General features: G+C 40.9%; 2 protein-coding genes and 1 pseudogene across 7 annotated transcripts in view; 2 read left to right on the top strand and 1 right to left on the bottom strand.

Annotated features, from left to right (window-relative positions):
- RNF152 (ring finger protein 152) overlaps window positions 1-18,766 on the top strand; it is a 945,877-nt gene that overhangs the window by 418,685 nt on the left and 508,426 nt on the right. The window lies entirely within an intron of this gene.
- Window positions 1-18,766, bottom strand: part of CDH20 (cadherin 20) — a 223,938-nt gene that overhangs the window by 72,964 nt on the left and 132,208 nt on the right. Inside the window, exon 1 of one of the 2 annotated variants that reach the window (XM_054538036.2) lies at window positions 7,152-7,518. The exons of the other annotated variant lie outside the window; for it this stretch is intronic. The gene's annotated coding sequence lies outside the window, so the exon portion shown is untranslated. Of the gene's footprint in view, window positions 1-7,151; window positions 7,519-18,766 lie in introns of those variants that run through there. 2 annotated transcript variants of the gene reach the window in all.
- Window positions 10,977-18,766, top strand: part of LOC112129915 (large ribosomal subunit protein eL30-like) — a 66,461-nt pseudogene continuing 58,671 nt past the window's right edge.

Genomic DNA, 18,766 nt, shown 5'->3' with positions numbered 1-18,766 from the left:
CAGGACAGATTTTTTTGAGCATTTGGGGGAAAAAAATAGTCACATATACATAGAGAAGACAAGAAAAGAAAACCCTAGGCAATTGTTAACCAAGAAAAACATAAAGTTCTATAAGAAAGGCATTAAATCTCCAGGTATAAGATTGCTCAGTAGAAAACAACATTTATCTATAATAAATAAACATTGGCTATTCTTTTAGTGAGTACTGAAATATAACTATGTTGAAGGGTGAAGGAGGGGAGAGTGGATGGGAATATGTGTAAAAAGAACTAAGAGCTCAATTACCCTACTGGAACACCAACTGCTAATATCTAGAATAGGTATTTCAATAAATACATATAAGCATATGACTTAGAAATGTATTGGCAAATACTTGAATAAATAACTTTGGGGTTTACCTTTTGAGATTGGGTTTTGAGGTTGGAGCAGGGGATGGTTTTTCCTTTTATTATAAGTCTTTCAGAGCCATCTTGGGGGTTTTTTTGGCCCATGCAAATATTCTACTTGCAATAAAATAAAAAATGACTGAAAAACTTAAAAGAACATATTCAAATAAGCAAAATAAATATTAAGGAATTAAATAGAAAAGAAAGGTTTGAAATAGATGTAGTGAATATATTTTATATACTTCAGAACTATTTTTTCCACCCTTTAAGTGTTTCTGAGAGCAGAATGGATATATCAGTATACACACTTATATGTTAGTGTGTTTATTCCTCCAAAACTTGAGACTATTATATTTATATAATATAAATTTATATTTATGGTGTCTTTCAATTGCAGTTTCACAGGATCAAGGAAGTGGAAATACTTTAGTACAGAGATTTTCAGAACTATGCTCTTCTAGACATTAGAAATTCTAAAGCTTTTTCCAGATCTATTATGAAGCTTCTAGGCTCAGCTGTCTTCTTATTTCCCCCTTTCTTTATTACCACTTTCCCTTTTACTAAGCTCCACCTTAATCTGTGTTACATATTTGGCAAGAAAGACCTCTTCACTAAGTTGGTTAACTGGGGGTAAAGAAGAGGCTACATCTCTATTCTTCACCATCCACTGTTTACTCCTCATGCACTGAATAGTTAAATGGGAAAAATTACAACATGTGGGTTAGTAGAATACATGGAAAAACAAAAACAAAAACAACAAGCTACTGAGAAAACATGCAGGTGAATACTGTTTTTATAATACTGGGTTCCCAGTATTATAAGAAAGGTAGGGATAAAGGTTCCCAGAGAACCTTTATCCCTACCTTTCTACCTTTATCAAAGGTAGAAAAGAACAATGTTGAGAGATTGAATTAAACAGTTATTAGAAATTGTTATATTTTATACATTAAAAACAGGCAACATGCATGAGAAAACGAGGACTTATTATCCTTGACATATTTAGAAATCTTTATGCTCAACATTTAAAATATGATTATTCCAAAAAACAGTGATCAAATGACAATAAGAAAAATTCGTAAAGGCAGAAATAAAATGATCAATAAATATATGAAAAACATTTTACTTTTTTTTTTTTTTTTTTGAGACAGAGTCTCTGTTGCCCAGGCTGGAGTGCAGTGGCACAATCTCAGCTCACTGTAACCTCCGCCTTTTGGGTTCAAGTGATTCTTCTGCCTCAGCCTCCCAAGTAGTTGGGACTACAGGCATGTGCCACCACATCTGACTAATTTTTTAATTTTTAGTAGAGACGGTTTCACCATGTTGGCCAGGCTGGTCTTGAACTCCTGACCTCAAGTGATCTGCCCATCTCGACCTCCCAAAGTGCTGGGATTACAGGAGTGAGCCACCGTGCCTGGCCTCAAAAAACATTTTACTTTCACAATTAGCTTAAGAATACAAATAATAAAATATCATTTCAACATATTAAATTAGCAAACATTAAAAAAGAACTAAGCCAACCAATGTTTCTGAGCATATGTTGTTCATATACATATGGATGGGAGTGTGGGTTGATAAAAGCTTTCTGGAAGACAATTTTGCATGATGTGCCACGTCTTTAAAATTACTGGTGGATCTTAAGGAGCTAATTATAATATATATTTTAATTTTTATTAGCATTATTAGAGCAAAAAATCAGTGTAATCCATATTTGCAACAATAGATGAGTCTAAACATTATGACATACTCATGCATAGGAATACTATGCAACTATCTTTGAAGGAAGATAGAGAATTGGTTTTAAACCTGTTCTCAAGAACACTGTTTATTATCAATTTCTAACATTGTTGCCACACACCTTTTAACTGCAGAAAACAGAATTTAGCCACTTTGCAGTTTTATAAGTACAAAATCTATTCTATAGAAATACTTCAGAATAAACTAGTCCAGTGAGTCAAGTTATGTTGGAATTAGCTGACCCTAGACTGGTAGTGTGACAGTATCCATTATCTACACATCCCAATTACCTTTATGGAAGGTAATTGTAGAAGGTGTTGTTTATCAGCCTGAGATGCAGCATTCTCTTCTCCTTGGTACCACTGGGTCTTGGATCTCCCCAACAGACCATGCCCAGCCGCATGTATATGATAAGAGTTGTTATTTGACCTAGAGACTGCAGCAGCAACCTGCCTCTAATTATATCATAGTAATAAAATGATGGGGCAAGGATTGGCTCAATGTCCTCATTTTCCCAGCCTGTTTTTTTAGTTCCCGGATGAGTAGTGTTCTCTAGTTTAGTAACTGGAACCACCTTTCAAGCACGTGTGTGAGGTGTTCTCAATGAAGATTCTCAGCACATTCCGAGTGCTTGTGCCCTCCCAAAGTCCTGTCCGGTTAGCCTCTGATAAGATCATTGAATATATACTTACATTTTAATTTTTCTTGGGAAGTTCTCTGTTAACAAAGGACTTATTAAAAAAGAGAGATTCCCAAATGGCCCAAGACAAATTGATCTGCAACTAGGTATACTTTAATGTAAAGCGAAGCCATCGTGAATCCCAGAAGTAACTGGCACCATCAGGAATGAGAACTGTTTAAGTCAGAATCTTCTCAGCCATTTCAGGTGCATCGGAAATCAGCCTAGTTTTGGTATCAAGGTAACCAACTAGACCGAGGCCTGAATTAAGGGACACAGTTGTATTCTCCTGTAATGAGGGAAGGGAGATTTCATCCAGTGGTCCTTTATCATTTGACCTTCTACTGGATCATTTTGGCACTAAATCATATTTTCTAGCTAGATTTTGTTATAAAATAAATCACCTCAAAATATAGTTAATACAGCAATCATTTTATTACTTTTCACAGTTTTCTATGGAGCAGGAATTTGTATGTATCTTGGCTATGTGGTTCTGGTGTGGGGTTTTTCACGCATTTGCTATCAGATAGTGGCTAGAACTTGGATAGCTGGGGTCCGGTGTCACTGGGGGCTGCCGGGCATCTTTGTCTCTCCATATGGTCTCATTTAGCACCTTTACATGAGATTTCCACATGCACTAATTTGGGCTTTGTCACAGCGTGATGACTTTGGGGATGGCAGTTGCAATCAAGGCTCTGGTGTGAATGCTGCTGTTCTCGAAGCAGAAGCCATGTCTTCTGCGGCATTCTCTTGGTTATGAGTCACTGCAAGTCCACATGCATCTTAACGGGGATGTGGCGAGACTCCAGAAGAGCCTGCGGGGTGGGAGATAGTATTGTGGCTCTCTTTAGAAAATGCACTCTGCCACACCTGGAATTCCAGACAGGCATCCAGGACCACTGAGTTCAATGTTGAAGAACTTTAGCAATCTCAGAATACAAGAAGCCAATCCCCCTCAAGGATGAAAAGGCAAGTTTTTGCATTTAGAAGGGGGTGAGAAAAACAGTTATTTTTCTATTTAAAAAACAGAACAAGTTTAGTCAGACTGGTCTAATTTTCATTTATGATAGGTGTCTCTAAAGAAGAGAATTCTACGCAGGCTATATGTACAAAACTTTGGATTATGTCTGTTCAGGAATAACAAAAGAGAAAACATTCTGATGGTTCAGTACTGAGTAGAGAATTATTATCAATCAATCATTTTCAACTTTAGTGCAATAACACTTGCTATTATACAGTAGGTTCTATATCAGTGATATCTATTCATACTTTTAAGGATGTCTAAAGTCATGATCACTAAGCATTGAAATTTTTCCAAATATGCAACAAGTAAAAGCGATGGTAAAATCTGTGGCTTGGCTTTAGACACATGGATCACTGGAGAAGTACTAGGAGATAAACAGAGTGATGATGAATAAAATAAAACCTAGTAACTTCTGGAAGTGAGATACTCATTGAACAATGTAAGATTAGTGAGTCACAGTGGATATCATTTATTTCCAGTTTGACTCCTGATTTTATTAAGAGCTTCCTTTGCTCTGCTGATTCTAGCCCAAAGATTGGCACTTCTAGCCATCCAAGTCAAAATCCAGAAGTCAGGGCAAGATTTCTTCCATTCCCACCTTCACACCCCCATATCTGGTTACTTAGACCTGTCAAATTCTACCAGTTCTACCTTGTAAGTCTTTCTCAGATCTGTCTTTCCTCTCCATTCCTTCTGCCATTGCCATAGTTCTGGTGTTGTAAATTCCATCCCTTCAGCAGCCCTCTGGCTGGTATTCCTGTTCTCATCTATCCTGTTATCTGCCAGAGTGATCTTATCGGACCACTCACCTGCTAAAAGTTCTCTAATGGATCCTCATTTTTTAACTGATAAAATCTATACTCCTTGACAGGACCTTAAGGACCTACACAACCTGGCTCCCCCTCTACCATTCTGTCTCATCTTTCCCTGTTCCTCAACCTTTTGGGGTCCCTCTGATAAACTATAGATGCTGTATTTTAATACCTTCATGTTTTTGCTCGAAGACAGATGCCTTTCCCCAGCCCTTCTTTGCTAAGGAATCTCTCTTCCAGGGAATATCTATTAATCCCCAGGCCTGCCTTCTGTGCCCCCTGCCACTCTGGCCATGATGCCAGCACAGCCCACATGGTTGCTTTTCATGCTAGCCTGCAAATTCTCTGAGGACAGTGGCTGTCATCTCTGTATTCTCAGCATTAGCATGGCGTCGGCACCACCAGGAATGTAATAAAACTTGGAGTTGAATTATTTAAATAAAAAGTGAACAACGATTCAGCAATATAACATTCTCATCTTGAAGAGAATCTTGGCACTTGTACGGCAATATTAAAAGAGTAGAATCCCGAGGAACCAGCAGGTGGGACTGGGATCCTCTCCAGAAGTTGTCAGTTTCTGAGAGCTACACAACGAAAAGAGGTTTGGAGAGTGAGGAAGGCTTGAAACTTGGAGCAGGTTCAAAGAAATCCATGGAGCCCTAAAGATGAAATCTAAGTGTCTGAAAAAAGAAAATCTTTAAGGCAAGGGGAGAAAAGGTCAAAGTGCGGCTTAATAATGATATCTACATTTTAAAAATTCATCTTCACAGAAGATGAGCATCTCTTTAGGAACCAGGAACAGGGAAGACAGCGTTAATCAGTGGCAGAAGAAATTTAAACAACATCAGATTTCTTGAAGCTTATAAACTGGGACAGGTTGCTTAGGGAGATTTAGAAATCTCCTGCCCTTCTTTAGGTAGAGAGTGATGATAGGGACAAGAGACTGCAGGGAAGGAAGTGTAACACTGACTTTGGCAGGAAGACCTGCCAGGGGTGGGAGATGGAAGCAAAGGATTTTAGGGTCTTTTACAAACACTAGAAATCAATGATGTTTTAAAATGCTGATTTTACATAGTAGTAAGCATTTATAACATTTCACTCATTTTTGCCTAGGAGAAATGTTGAATTTAGAAGCACACAGTGAAAGGAACGAGCTGTCCTTTCCGAGTGCAATCAATTGATGATGATGCTTGATTCTAGCTATTTCTACTCTTACTGGCTATAAAGTGTCAGTTAAAAAAATATTTTTTATGACCTGCTGATTGATCCCAGGTTGCACTTGGAGCAAGGCAAAATTGTTAGCTCTGCTGTCTGCAAAAATCGTTGTTATTTGGGAATTACAAGTCAGCTTCCGCTGCTTTTATGCTGATATTTTTTCCCCTTTCTGATATGTAAATACCATGTAATGAAGCCACAAAGATGTTCAAATGTTTCTAGTGGAAACTGCATTACCAGTTAAAATTGTGGTATATTTCTTTTCCATGTTGGTAAAAGAATTTAGGTTTTCTTGGAATGGAAAATGCTCTTATGTATCTTTTGCAAAATTCATTATTTTTTTCCTTATAATCCCTTTTATCTTTTCCATATAGTAACTGATTATTAAAAGAAACCCGTGTAAACTTTACCAGTTTTTGTTCTTATAAGGTTAAGAACAGTCTAACAGGAACCAAGCCACATGCTTTAATCCATAATAAGGAAAAAAGATTTTGCAAACATTTCTCTTCACAGTATTAAAAGTAAATGAAGGTTAAAGAAGGAGGCTGAAAAGAAAGCCTTATTAATGGGAAATACATTCTGATAAATCAAACTGATTCCAATCTTAATAGTCAATTTAAATAATAGAATTGGTTAATAGCATCAAATTAGGATTAAAGAGAGAGAGAAAAATCTGTTTCCACAAGTTGTTTCAAAACAAGACATTCACTGGCTGATGCCATATTACATCAATCTGATTATACTGTTCGTAATAAAGTATGCCCTGTGATAGAATCCTGCTGGGAGATGTGTTTAATCAGATGCCTTTGATATTATTTTAGCGAAAACTACTTTAGACTCAAAAGAATCAAAGAGAAAAATCTTTTGCTCCTGCAATCAGTCTTAACCCACTGTGGAAGCTAGTGCTGTGTACACACCCTGTCCTAATCTACTCACAGACATAAGCACGACCTAGCTGGCTGGGATTTCAGATTTGTCTTTTTCAGAAGCCATGAAAGAAATCTGTTTTGCTTAATAACCATGTTCCACACAGACTGCTCATTTCTAAGTTTATCACAAATCAAGTCAAGATAAAGATTTTCTGTTGGCAGGAATTTTAATGGACACTGGTGACTACAATTAACAGCCACCCAATAATAATTTAAAATGACTATCTCAGATCACTTTGTTTGGCTCCCACAGGAATTAAATTGACACATTCATTTCCCAAGACAGTCTTTCTATTTCATTGACCAATCTTGAACATTTTGTGAAGATATGGCAAAGAAAAAACAGACAAGATGAAAAGTTTTATAACTTACTTTTCTTCTTTCACGGAGTGCACTATTTTTGCATTTTCCCGAGCTTGCCACTGAGTGGTGGAGTTCCCTTCCTGATGCCAGCTCCCACTGTATGTCAGGACAACTTAAAGTGGCCCTCCTTTTGCCAGTTCCAGATTAGTCTTTAAACTAGAATCAGTGATGAAAGAGGCCATCGGATGCGAGGACTTCAGCCCAGTAACTTTGAGGGAAGAAGGTTTTCCTTCCCTTGCTGCCTGTGCCCTGGAGTTTGAGCACGTCTCTTGGGGGGAAGTAAGACCCAGCCAGCCCCCAAGTTGCTGATGCAGCCTAAAGCGACTTTGGAAGGGAGTGGGAACAAAAGGCATCTCTTAAGTTAGGTGATTAGCAGCAAATGATGTATGGGAGTGGGAGGGAGCCTGGTATACAAGGAAGGGGAGCTGGCAGTTGCCCTTGTCTGGAGGGGGAAGGACAAAGAATGCTGGCCCTGAACATTTGAGGCCCTGGGGGATTTCTTAACGGAATCAAACAGCACAGGACTATGTGCAGCCTTGTACAGTAAGAGCTAAAGTTCTTTGGACATGTTGTCCTCACAGACAGCTGAAAATATCTAGTGGCAAATACCTATCAGCTACTGATGCATTTCAGAAACAAAAGATAATGGGAAGTCTAACAAATCACATGTCTTTTCCACTTACCATTACTTAGTGTTTCCAGTAAGTAAATGCAGTATCTCAGCTGAGCTGCTCTTTCAAATTATTGTTAATTAAATAATACTCCCTAAGAAATCTGTCATTACCGGCAGCCAGGAATGGGTTTGTTGAGTTTGCCTGAGGCTATAAATGCTCCAACAAACGGGCTCTTAATTGCCATAAGAGGTAATTTCATTGGGGATTGTAGTTCACTTTTTCCAACAATTTTATAGTATGTTTTACATCTTAAACTTTTGCTTTTTGCTTCTACGTGTGGAGTTCCACAGGGCCACAGGGATCATTCTCTAATGATTCATCCATTGAATTAGCCATTCTTCATAATGGAAAACATGCATGTTGCTATTGAATCTGTAATTTCCCCCCAGTTCCATTATGACTAAAGAGAAGCAATTGATAACAGATTTTAAAATTAACTTAATTTCCTCCAGTTCATTATATTACTTATCCTTTGAAATAAATGACTTTTGCTGGGAGATATAATTTCTGGTATGTCATGGACCTAACTCTGACATTATCTCTTGTCAACTGTTTTCCTAGTAGACAGGAGAGTTAGGTAGGTGGAACAATTATCATTGGATGGAGTTGAAAGGGAGACAGATGAGGGCATTTGGCTGCGGAGAGCAACATGTGCTATGGCCTAGAATTTAAAGTGACCTTATCTACAAACATTTTCCTTCTGTTCATGAGCAGAGACTAAGGACAAGTATTAAGAAAAAGTCACCTTTTTTTCAGAGTTATAAAAGTCTCCATGTGCCATTTCAAAAAGAAGTGCTATTTCAGCCTTTTCTTAAATGACCTCTTTTTCATCATAATATAAATTTCTTTCACCTTTTGACTGGTACTTTGGTTTTTTAATCAAGTTACATACTTGTTTCAGAAAAATTACACTTTAGAAAGCGTCTTGGTGGTATTTCATTCCAACAGTTTCATTTGGTTGAATTAATGTGCAGCTGTGGCTTAGTGGAGGGAGAGAGACGGAGGGAGGGAGAGGAAGAGGAGAAGATAGAAGAAGGCTCATATAATCCAACCTCCAAGCATAACTTTCCTCAGTTTCATGTTTCAGTATCATTATAGAAACCTCTATCTGTAATAAAAGCATAATTTAGGTGAATAGTACTAAAACGTATATACCCATATTATATCAGTGATTTACTGTTCTGTGGTCAAAATTCTTTCCTTTCTTCCTCTTCACCAAGTTCATGTCTTATTTTATCCTTTCTCTATCTGGTGTCACTTGATAATCTTTCATTCTCTCTTTTTTTTTTTCTTTCCAGGTTCTTGTCTCTTTTTCCCGTTAAGGCATGAATGAGCAGGCATCTCAGCCAATATGTCTATACATGGCTGAATACACTTGGTGAAAAGCAGGGTCTCCTTTTGTCTGGACCCTGGATGGCTGCGTGTCATTCCGCACCAACGGGCAGGGCCTCCCTCACAGTAGGAATTTTGCAATAATTGCCAGAACAAATTGAGCTCAGGCTCATCGGTTCCTTTCCTTTTTCCATTGGAAAATGGAGGGAATAGGGGAACAAGGCCAGTTTTGACCATTAACAAATATGGCGTAGAAATAGATTGGATACAGCCAGTGCCCAGTCATGTTGCAAACAGTCTTGGGATAGGTTGTGTACAGGGATGATAAGATGCGACCCTGTAATCACACAGCTAACCGAGCCCCGATTTCCCCACACCCCCCAGGGTGCTCTGGTGTGTATGATATGCATATATAGCCATTGGCAGGGGAGTTGTTGGAACTGACACACAGACCGCCGGCAGAGGTGAGAACAAAAGATGTGATGGGTTGGTGCTTGTGTTCTTTTTGCATCTGGTGAAGACCAGCAGAGGCAACTGTCAAACTGTTTTCACCAGATTGCAATGAGAAAAATGGTCTTTGGTAAGAAATCTGTACATATAGGGGAAAGAAACTCATTTAAAAATCATGTTACACTTTCTTTTTTTCCCTGCACAAGTCTTTATTGGAATCTCTATGAATCATTGATATATTTCATGTACCTACATCCCTCTCCCCGTGTTCGGTGTAGTAAGTATGTGTGTATGTATGTGTATGTGTAACTAACATTTTTTATTGTGTTAATTTCATGTGTATATAGGTAACTGGAAATGATAATGTATATACATAAATGTAAATGCAAACATGCAATGGCATGGGTGATTTTCTCTTTACATACATACGTATGTTTATACTCCAAAGGTTGATTCTAAATCTACAAAATGCCACAGGCTCCCTGCTAGAAATCTTTCCTTAATGAGATATTGTGTTGGATTTGCTTGAGGGTCACATACACAACCAAGGTTGCATACTGTGTTGCCCACTATAGGATGGTTGAGAGGGGAGAGGAGACAAGGCCTTAGCCTAACTGGGCAGCCAGACTGTCGTTTCAAAACTGCTAAAGCAGCCAGATCACCTGTGCGTGTGACAACCCAGTCTGTATTTCTAAAATAATGTTATTTATATAGAGGGGTGTGTGTGTGTGTGTGTGTGTGTGTGTATTCATTCTCATCCAACTGGGGTTAAGCTTTGCTCAGCTGCTTTCAAAGTGACTGGAAGTAGACAACATGAGGAGCTACAGCCAACTGAGTGGCTTTCCATCTGCCTCTGCTTTGCTTGGAAATAACCAGCCAGAGCAATGGTTTTAGCTTTATTCATTTGTTGTTGTTATTCTGATCTGAAGCAGAGGCTGACATGAAACAAACATAGCATTTCCTTTTGAAAATTGAATTCTGAAGTTGGCTTCATCTTTCCAGAATGACAGTGCTATTGCAGTTCCTTCCTAGCTTTGTGAATGACATAAACAATTTGCATATAAAGCTCCAAATCTGGAGGTAATGACGACATTTGTGTTTTAGGATTTTTGAGGGGAGGGGTTTGATTTTTAGTGGTTAGGAAGGGATTTGTTGAGATTTGTGGGATGAACGGAACTAGTTTCCCCTATACAGGAGGGATCAAGAAATGGGGAAACAAATTCATAATAAAGAACACCTTTGCCAGTCTTTTACTGGCAATTTTTAAGGAAACACAGCAAAATGTGAAGTCATACAAATGTGGCTTTTTAAGGAACTTCATTAGCATCACCCACAAGCCATAGTTTACAATAAATGGGCACTGGGGCCCCCACAGGTCATGGCCCATAGCCAGCGTGCTGCAATTGAAGTAACGCTTACAGTAAGGCGAGTTCTCTGGACACGATGTATGAGGTATGGATGACAGTACATTATCTAAGCCAGTTGCACTGTAGTGATTTGAAATTGGAAGACACTTAGTGGAGCAAGTAGGGGAGAAAAAGGGGTACTAGAGAAACACAGTGCATTAAAAGTCTCTCAGCATTAAATATGCTTAGGAGAGATAAGAAAAAGAATATTCTTAGAAAAGATTTACCATTATTCTTTAGTAGTACGTCCTTCCCCTCCCCAAACACACATACACCCACACCTACACATCCCTACAGAGAGAAATGAAAAGGGATTTCCCTCACTCAGAACAACCTTAGCATATCTTGATGTCTTGAATCTTTTGGGGCCATAAGGAAAAATACTTGTTTTAGGGAGAAATAAGGATTTGAGAATCTTGGCTATCAAGATTGTCATTTCTGTTCTCCACACACGCAGTGAAAGGCAAACCATGCAATTTTGACTTAGTTTCATTTGGATGCTGGTGATTGGATCACGGCTGCTCTTGCAGATACAGTTGAGGCCTAGTAACTTGAGAGTAATCACAAAGGGACCAGTGATATGTACAGAGTCACATTCTCCAGGGGAGGCAACTTGATGGGAAGTATGGATGCATTGCCGGGGTTCTAACCTCTGCTCCACTGTGTACAGGATGTGTAAACTTGGGCAGGTACTTAACCTCTTTGTGCATCCCCTTCCACACCTGTAAAATGAAGCTAATAGTAGTTCCTATGTCTACTACATAAGTCACTATATGTGAGGCAATGGGGCAGAGCCTTCGCACACAGCAAATGCTCAATAGATACTAGTTATTAGTACTAGTAAGAGAACGTAAGCCTTGGGGTTAGGCAGAATCAGCTTTAGATTCTACTTCTATGTTTTTTGGCAAATGATTTAATATTTCTGAGGCCCAGACAGTTTCCAATGCATAGAATTGCAGGGTTGCTATAAGCGTGAAATCCTCTTGTGTGCCACAGGAAGGCCCAGTGTGTGGAACATAAGAGATGCTCAGTAAAAGTTTGTCTTTCCAAAAGTAGAGAAGAAAATATCCCTATGGTATAAACTATCATGTTCATCTTTCCTCATAATTGTTTGGATCTTTTCCTTCATTATTTTTGGAGTGAGGGAGTGAATTTTTCTAACTTGGGATTTCATGGTAGTTATTGGCCAGGAGTGGTGGTTCCTCAAAGTGACTGAAGTTGCAAACTCTGTATTTGATGGCTAGTGAGAAATGGAAGCTTGTTAGTAATGAGACATAGAATTGTACCTGGCTTGTCAAAAAGACACTCTATACCTGACTTTTTTGGGGGAAAAAAACCCCAAACACCATAAATATGCTTCTTCATTGTGATGATGTGGAAATTGTCAGATTCTCAAGCAGAGAAGAAGCCAAATTAGGCCTCACAAGCCTCTCCAAATACAGAGAGAATAGGAAACTGATTTTCCAATACTATAATTTGCACATGATTCTAATGAGAAAATCTGAGGAGATATCGTGGCAATATGTCTCCCTAGTGGCAGCTGATCATTATATATATATATACTCTTATTAGAGATGGTACCAGACACCTTTTGGAGTGTCTGTCTAGCATATTTCTGTATTAGAACTGACTTCCATCCTTAAAGGACTGGCCCCTGCAGCCTTGTTTGTAACAAAGAACTTGCCCATCCCCCAAGCTGAAACTGGAACAGGATGGACACTTAGCCAAGCCAGGCCAAGCACATTGTTTGCTGGGAGCATGGAAGGGAACCTGCAAGGATGGCTGGGGCGCTGTGCCCTGCAGAAGCAGAGCCGAGGAAGTGGGACAGAGAAGAGGGAGGTGGGGAGGGCACGGGAAGAGGGCAGGCTCTTGCTCCTTGTTTCAGTCCCTCTGGAGGCTGAGCCCAAACTTCTACATGTGGATTCTATGGGTTACCTCTGTAATTGTGCACTAATTTCTTCCTTTGCCTTAAAGCCGTCTTGAGGGAATGTTGTTTTCCTCAGACCTAAACTTTACTAGGAGGAGTTCCCAAAACTTTACTAGGTTAGTCCCTAGATAGATACCTCATGGGAAACTGGCCTCAAGTTGTGGATCCAGGGAAAAACCATTGAGAGATTTCCATGGACTTAATCCTCTTCTCTGTCTCCTAGATTGTTTCGAACATCATTATTAATTAGGTGAACTGTGGTAGGTAAAGTCGTAACAAGATGGCCTTTGAAGAAATGGTGGTGACATCATGAGCTGCATGTCCCGTAACTGTGTGACTAGAACATCATGTCATGAAAGGATTTTTGAATACTCATTTTTAAGGAAATGCAGTATGATATAGCATTAAGTAAAATGGTAAGTTTCTATTGTAAATGTTGCAAGTTATTGTAAATGTTTGTAAAATAGTAAGTTTCTATTGTAAATGTTGTAAGTACAACAATACTAACAGGAATTGTTTGTAAAATGGTGAATAGAGAATCACTATCGGAATTATTTACCTTTTGTAAATTACCATTTATTTCAAAAAAAAGTAATGAGTTACTATTCACACAGTAAAAAGCTATTTGCTTCTCTTGAGAAATATGTCTTCATTAAGCTATATATAAATAGCTTAATGAGAAAATATATATATTTTAAGTGACAAGGTCTTGCTTTATTGCCTAGGCTGGAGTGCAGTGGCACAATCATGGCTCACTGCAGCCTCAACCACCTGGGCTCAAGTCATCCTCCTGCCTCAGCCTCTTGAGGAGCTAAGACTACAGGCCTATATCACCATTCCTGGCTAATTTGTAAATTTTTTTTATAGAGACAAGGTTCCTCCAGGTTGCCCAGGTCAGAGCTTTATATTGTGTTTTTTTTTTGGTAACAACTTTATTGAGCTATAATTCATGTACCATACAATTCACCCATTTAAAGTGTACAAACCAATGGTTTTTAGAATACTTACAGAATTGTGCAACCATTACCACAATTAATTTTAGAACATATTAATGATTCTAAAAAGAAATTCCATACTCTTTAGGAGTCCTTCCAGACCTGGGCAATCACTAATATACTTTTTTTTTCCTCTTTGGATATGCCTATTACAGACATTTCATACAAATGAAACCATGCAAGATACAGTCTTTTGTGACTGGCTTTTTTTCAGTTAGCATGTTTTCAAGGTTCACCCATCTTGTAGAATGTATCAGTACCCAATTCCCTTTCATGACTAAATAACATGCTGTTTGTGAACACACTACATGTTGCTTATTCATTTATTCGTTGATGGGCATTTGGGTTGTTTCCTCTTTTTGACCGTTGTGAATAATGCTGCTATGAGCATTTGTGTACAAATTTCTGAGTGGACCTATATATATATATATATCTTTGGTATATATCTTTTGGATATATACCTGAGAGTAAAATTGTTGGACCTATGTTAAGTCTATATGTAACCATTTGAGGAACTGCCAGACTATTTTCCAAAGTGATCAGTCAGTTTTCCATTCCCACCAGAACAAATGAGTGTTCTGATTTCTCCATATCTCACCAATACTTGTTATTGTCTTTCTGATTATAGCCACTCATGTATGTGAAGTAGTGTCTTATTGTAGTTTTGATTTGCATATACCTGATGGCTAATAATGTTGATTGGCTTGGCAATCATTTTTTTATTTTTTATTTTTTTTTTGATTTCTCTATTTTTTTTCTTTTCTTTTTTTTTTTTTTAATTTATGAAGTATTTATTGATGATTCTTGGGTGTTTCTCGGAGAGGGGGATATGGGAGGGTCATAGGATAATAGTGGAGAGAAGGTCAGGAGATAAACACATGAACAGAGGTCTCTGGTTTTCCTAGGCAGAGGACCCTGCGGCCTTCTGCAGTGTTTGTGCCCCTGGGTACTTGAGATTAGGGAGTGGTGATGACTCTTAAAGAGCATGCTGCCTTCAAGCATCTGTTTAACAAAGCACATCTTGCACCGCCCTTAATCCATTTAACCCTGAGTTGACACAGCACATGTTTCAGAGAGCACGGGGCTGGGGGAAAGGCCTTAGATCAACAGCATCCCAAGGCAGAAGAATTTCTCCTAGTTAGAACAAAATGGAGTCTCCTATGCCCACCTCTTTCTACACAGACACAGCAACAATCTGATCTCTCCTTCCTTTCCCCACACTTCCCCTCTTCTTTTCAACAAAACCACCATCGTCCTCATGGCCCGCTCCCTATGGTCGCTGTCTCTTCAGAGCTGTTGGGTACACCTCCCAGACAGGGCGGCCGGGCAGAGGCGCTCCTCACTTCCCAGATGGGGCCGCCGGGCAGAGGTGCTCCTCACTTCCCAGACAGGGCGGCCGGGCAGAGGCGCTCCTCATCTCCCAGACGGGGCGGCCCGGCAGAGGCGCTCCTCGCTTCCCAGACAGGGCGGCCAGGCAGAGGCGCTCCTCACTTCCCAGAGGGGGCGGCCGGGCAGAGACGCTCCTCACTTCCTCCCAGACGGGGTGGCCAGGCAGAGGCGCTCCTCACCTCCCAGAAGGGGCGGCCGGGCAGAGGCGCTCCTCACTTCCCAGACGGTGTGGCGGCTGGGCAGAGGCGCTTCTCACTTCCCAGATGGGGTAGCCAGGCAGAGGCGCTCCTCACTTCCTCCCAGACGGGGTGGCGGCCGGGCAGAGGCGCTCCTCACCTCCCAGATGGGGCCGCCGGGCAGAGGCGCTCCTCACCTCCCAGACGGGGCGGCCGGGCAGAGACGCTCCTCACTTCCTCCCAGACGGGGTGGCGGCCAGGGCGGCGCTCCTCACTTCCCAGACGGGGCGGCCGGGCAGAGGCGCTCCTCATCTCCCAGACGGGGCGGCCGGGCAGAGGCGCTCCTCACTTCCCAGAGGGGGCGGCCGGGCAGAGGCGCTCCTCACTTCCCAGAGGGGGCGGCCGGGCAGAGGCGCTCCTCGCTTCCTCCCAGACGGGGTGGCGGCCAGGCAGAGGCACTCCTCACTTCCCAGACGGGGCGGCCGGGCAGAGGTGCTCCTCACTTCCTCCCAGACGGGGTGGCAGCCGGGCAGAGGCGCTCCTCACCTCCCAGACGGGGCGGCCGGGCAGAGGCGCTCCTCACCTCCCAGACAGGGCAGCCAGGCAGAGGCGCTCCTCACTTCCCAGACAGAGCGGCCAGGCAGAGGCGCTCCTCACTTCCTAGACGGGGTGGCGGCGGGGCAGAGGCTGTAATCTTAGCACTTTAAGAGGCCAAGGCAGGAGGCTGGTAGGTGGAGGTTGTAGCCAGCCGAGATCATGCCACTGCACTCCAGCCTGAGCACCATTGAGCATTGAGTGAGCGAGACTCCGTCTGCAATCCCAGCACCTCGGGAGGCCGAAGTGGGCAGATCACTCGAGGCCAGGAGCTGGAGACCAGCCCGGTCAACAACGGCGAAACCCCGTCTCCACCAAAAATACAAAAACCATTCAGGCGTGGCGGCGCGCGCCTGCAATCCCAGGCACTCGGCAGGCCCAGGCAGGAGAGTCACAGGAGCCCGAGGCAGGGAGGTTGCAGCGAGCCGAGATCACGGCAGTACAGTCCAGCTTCGGCAACAGAGGGAGACCGAAGGAGGGGGACAGGGAGAGGGAGAGGGAGAGGGAGAGAGCTATATTGTTTATGTGACTAGTATACCTGCTTCCCAGAGCAGATTCCATATCTCGGTTCCTCACTAAGTTTCTCTGTAGAATTAGAAATAGAATTAGAAACGCATAAATATTCCTTTCCATATGTTTTCTGGATGCTTTGATCCTCTATGCTGTTGACCTTCTTGCTTCATTTCAATGTTAATTTTCAAAATGGACCATTACAATTCACTTGATTTGAAAACAAAATTCCAGCCTACCTAGTTCTTTTTTTTTTTCCCATGTAATTCTTTCTGAGAGTTAAGAATTTATTTCCAAACTATCAAAATTTAAAAATGTTTTGGAGATCAAAATGTCAATTCAGTTTTGCAAATCTGGTAACTCTAAAAACTCTGAGATTCTTATTGCTACTTCTATTTTATTTTATTTAGTACAATGGGAAGTATGTGTGCTACTAGCAAAAGGTCCATGCAGTTAGAAGATGAGCCAACATGCCATTCTTTGTAAAAAATGACAATTGTAACTATCAGATCCAAAGTTATGACTGAGAGAGGCCAGGGGGCTGGAGAATGACTAGAGTTAATAGATTTGGTGCTGTTCTTTGCTTTTTTTGGTTTTCTTTTTAGTAGCTGTAGGGGTATATGTGTAGAAAGTAATGTGTTCCAGTTCCTGCAGACAGTGACCCTATTTTCAATTTCAGTTGAAAACAATATCTAGGGCATATTCTTGGGCAGCCAGGCCAATTGGTTTATTTCTAGTGAGCTCTGTGAAGAGCATGTTTAAAATACTCCTGAGGGTTTACTTGGGAGCTGAAGTTGTTCGATATTACAAGGCTTATTTTGAAATGATTGATTCCATTTGTGGATAGTGTCATTTCCTGAAGTTAGTTATGAGTCAAGATTATTGTTAAACATTGATAGACCCTGTTGAGGATTTTCTAAATATGTCCAGTGGCTTCCTACATTTTATTTTAGTACTAATCATTCACATCTAGAGCATGATAGAGGATTCTAACTGGTTTTGCCGCAACCTTGACTTCAACGTCAGCTCTGGGCTTGCTTCATTAATGTCTGCTTTCAAGTCTGAGAAGTCTGGCTATTATTCACTGTGATGCTAATGTTTCCTCCTAGTCCTAGATATTGATAAATGGGTGTGGTTGCTTTCAGCTCCCTGTGGCTTTGAGTCACAGCCCACATTCACTTCTAGCCAGTGTTTTGATCAGTGATTCTGTAGTGAGGATAGTTTTGGCAGGGAACTGTCAGCTCCTGTAGCAAGCTCTACCCTGCTGGGGTTCCCAGACTCTAAGTTGACCAGCACAGTGAATCAAAGCATCCAGAAAACAGATGGGAGGGGATATTCCTGGACATAGCCTGGTCTTTGCTAGCAGTGACATGTGAAGTTTTTTAGCTTATCTACCAATTTTTTTAATGGAGACAAAGGGAGGGAGTGTTGTGTGATGGGCAGAGAGGACAGTGGGTTGGTGGAGAAATCAGTGGGAAGGGGTGAGACTAGGTTTGGACAGGAAAAATAATAAGAATTGTGCAATATGTTAACTTTTTTTTTTAACACCTTGCTAAACCACCAAACTCTTTTTCCCTCAGATGTGCCCTTGATTTTTTTTTGAAAGTTAGAAGCATAACCATGCTAGATAAGCACAAAAACTCTGAGCTTACACAAAGCGTATAATGATGTTATCAATAAAATTTTAAAACAGAATTACCATAGTGGTACATATTTAATTATGCACACACTTCTTACTGTGCTATATAGTAATAATAGCAAGCGAATCACATAAACACTGTAGCTGGTGTTACTTTTAATAGGGAAGGTAACTAATATTTATTGAATCCCTAATATCTGCCGGGCTCCATGCTGGGTGCTTTACATATGTTATCTCATTTAATGTATAGTTAACGAGGTGTTTCCAGGCTCAGTGTGGGCAAAGGAGGGAGAAATGATACTTCTGGGCCCTTCTAAAGATACAGAATTCTCTTTTCCTTGTCAGGGGCACACATTTTCCCATTGGTCCAGGCATCTGTCACATCTCCTTGGTTTAGGAATTTGTGTTTCCTGAGCCCTGGAATCTTAGTCACCCCTGGACAGAGTAAGGACATAGCGCCCAGAGTTGGGAGTTATGCTTGAACCTACCTTCAGATGGGATTTCTGCTTGAAAACCAGGAAGCAGAACTCAG

The sequence above is a fragment of the Pongo abelii genome, chromosome 17 (genome assembly GCF_028885655.2).
Source record: "Pongo abelii isolate AG06213 chromosome 17, NHGRI_mPonAbe1-v2.0_pri, whole genome shotgun sequence".
In the NCBI taxonomy this organism is placed as follows: Eukaryota; Metazoa; Chordata; class Mammalia; order Primates; family Hominidae; genus Pongo; species Pongo abelii.
Note: the sequence above shows the minus strand (reverse complement) of the source record. Positions and strands in the feature narration are given on the sequence as shown.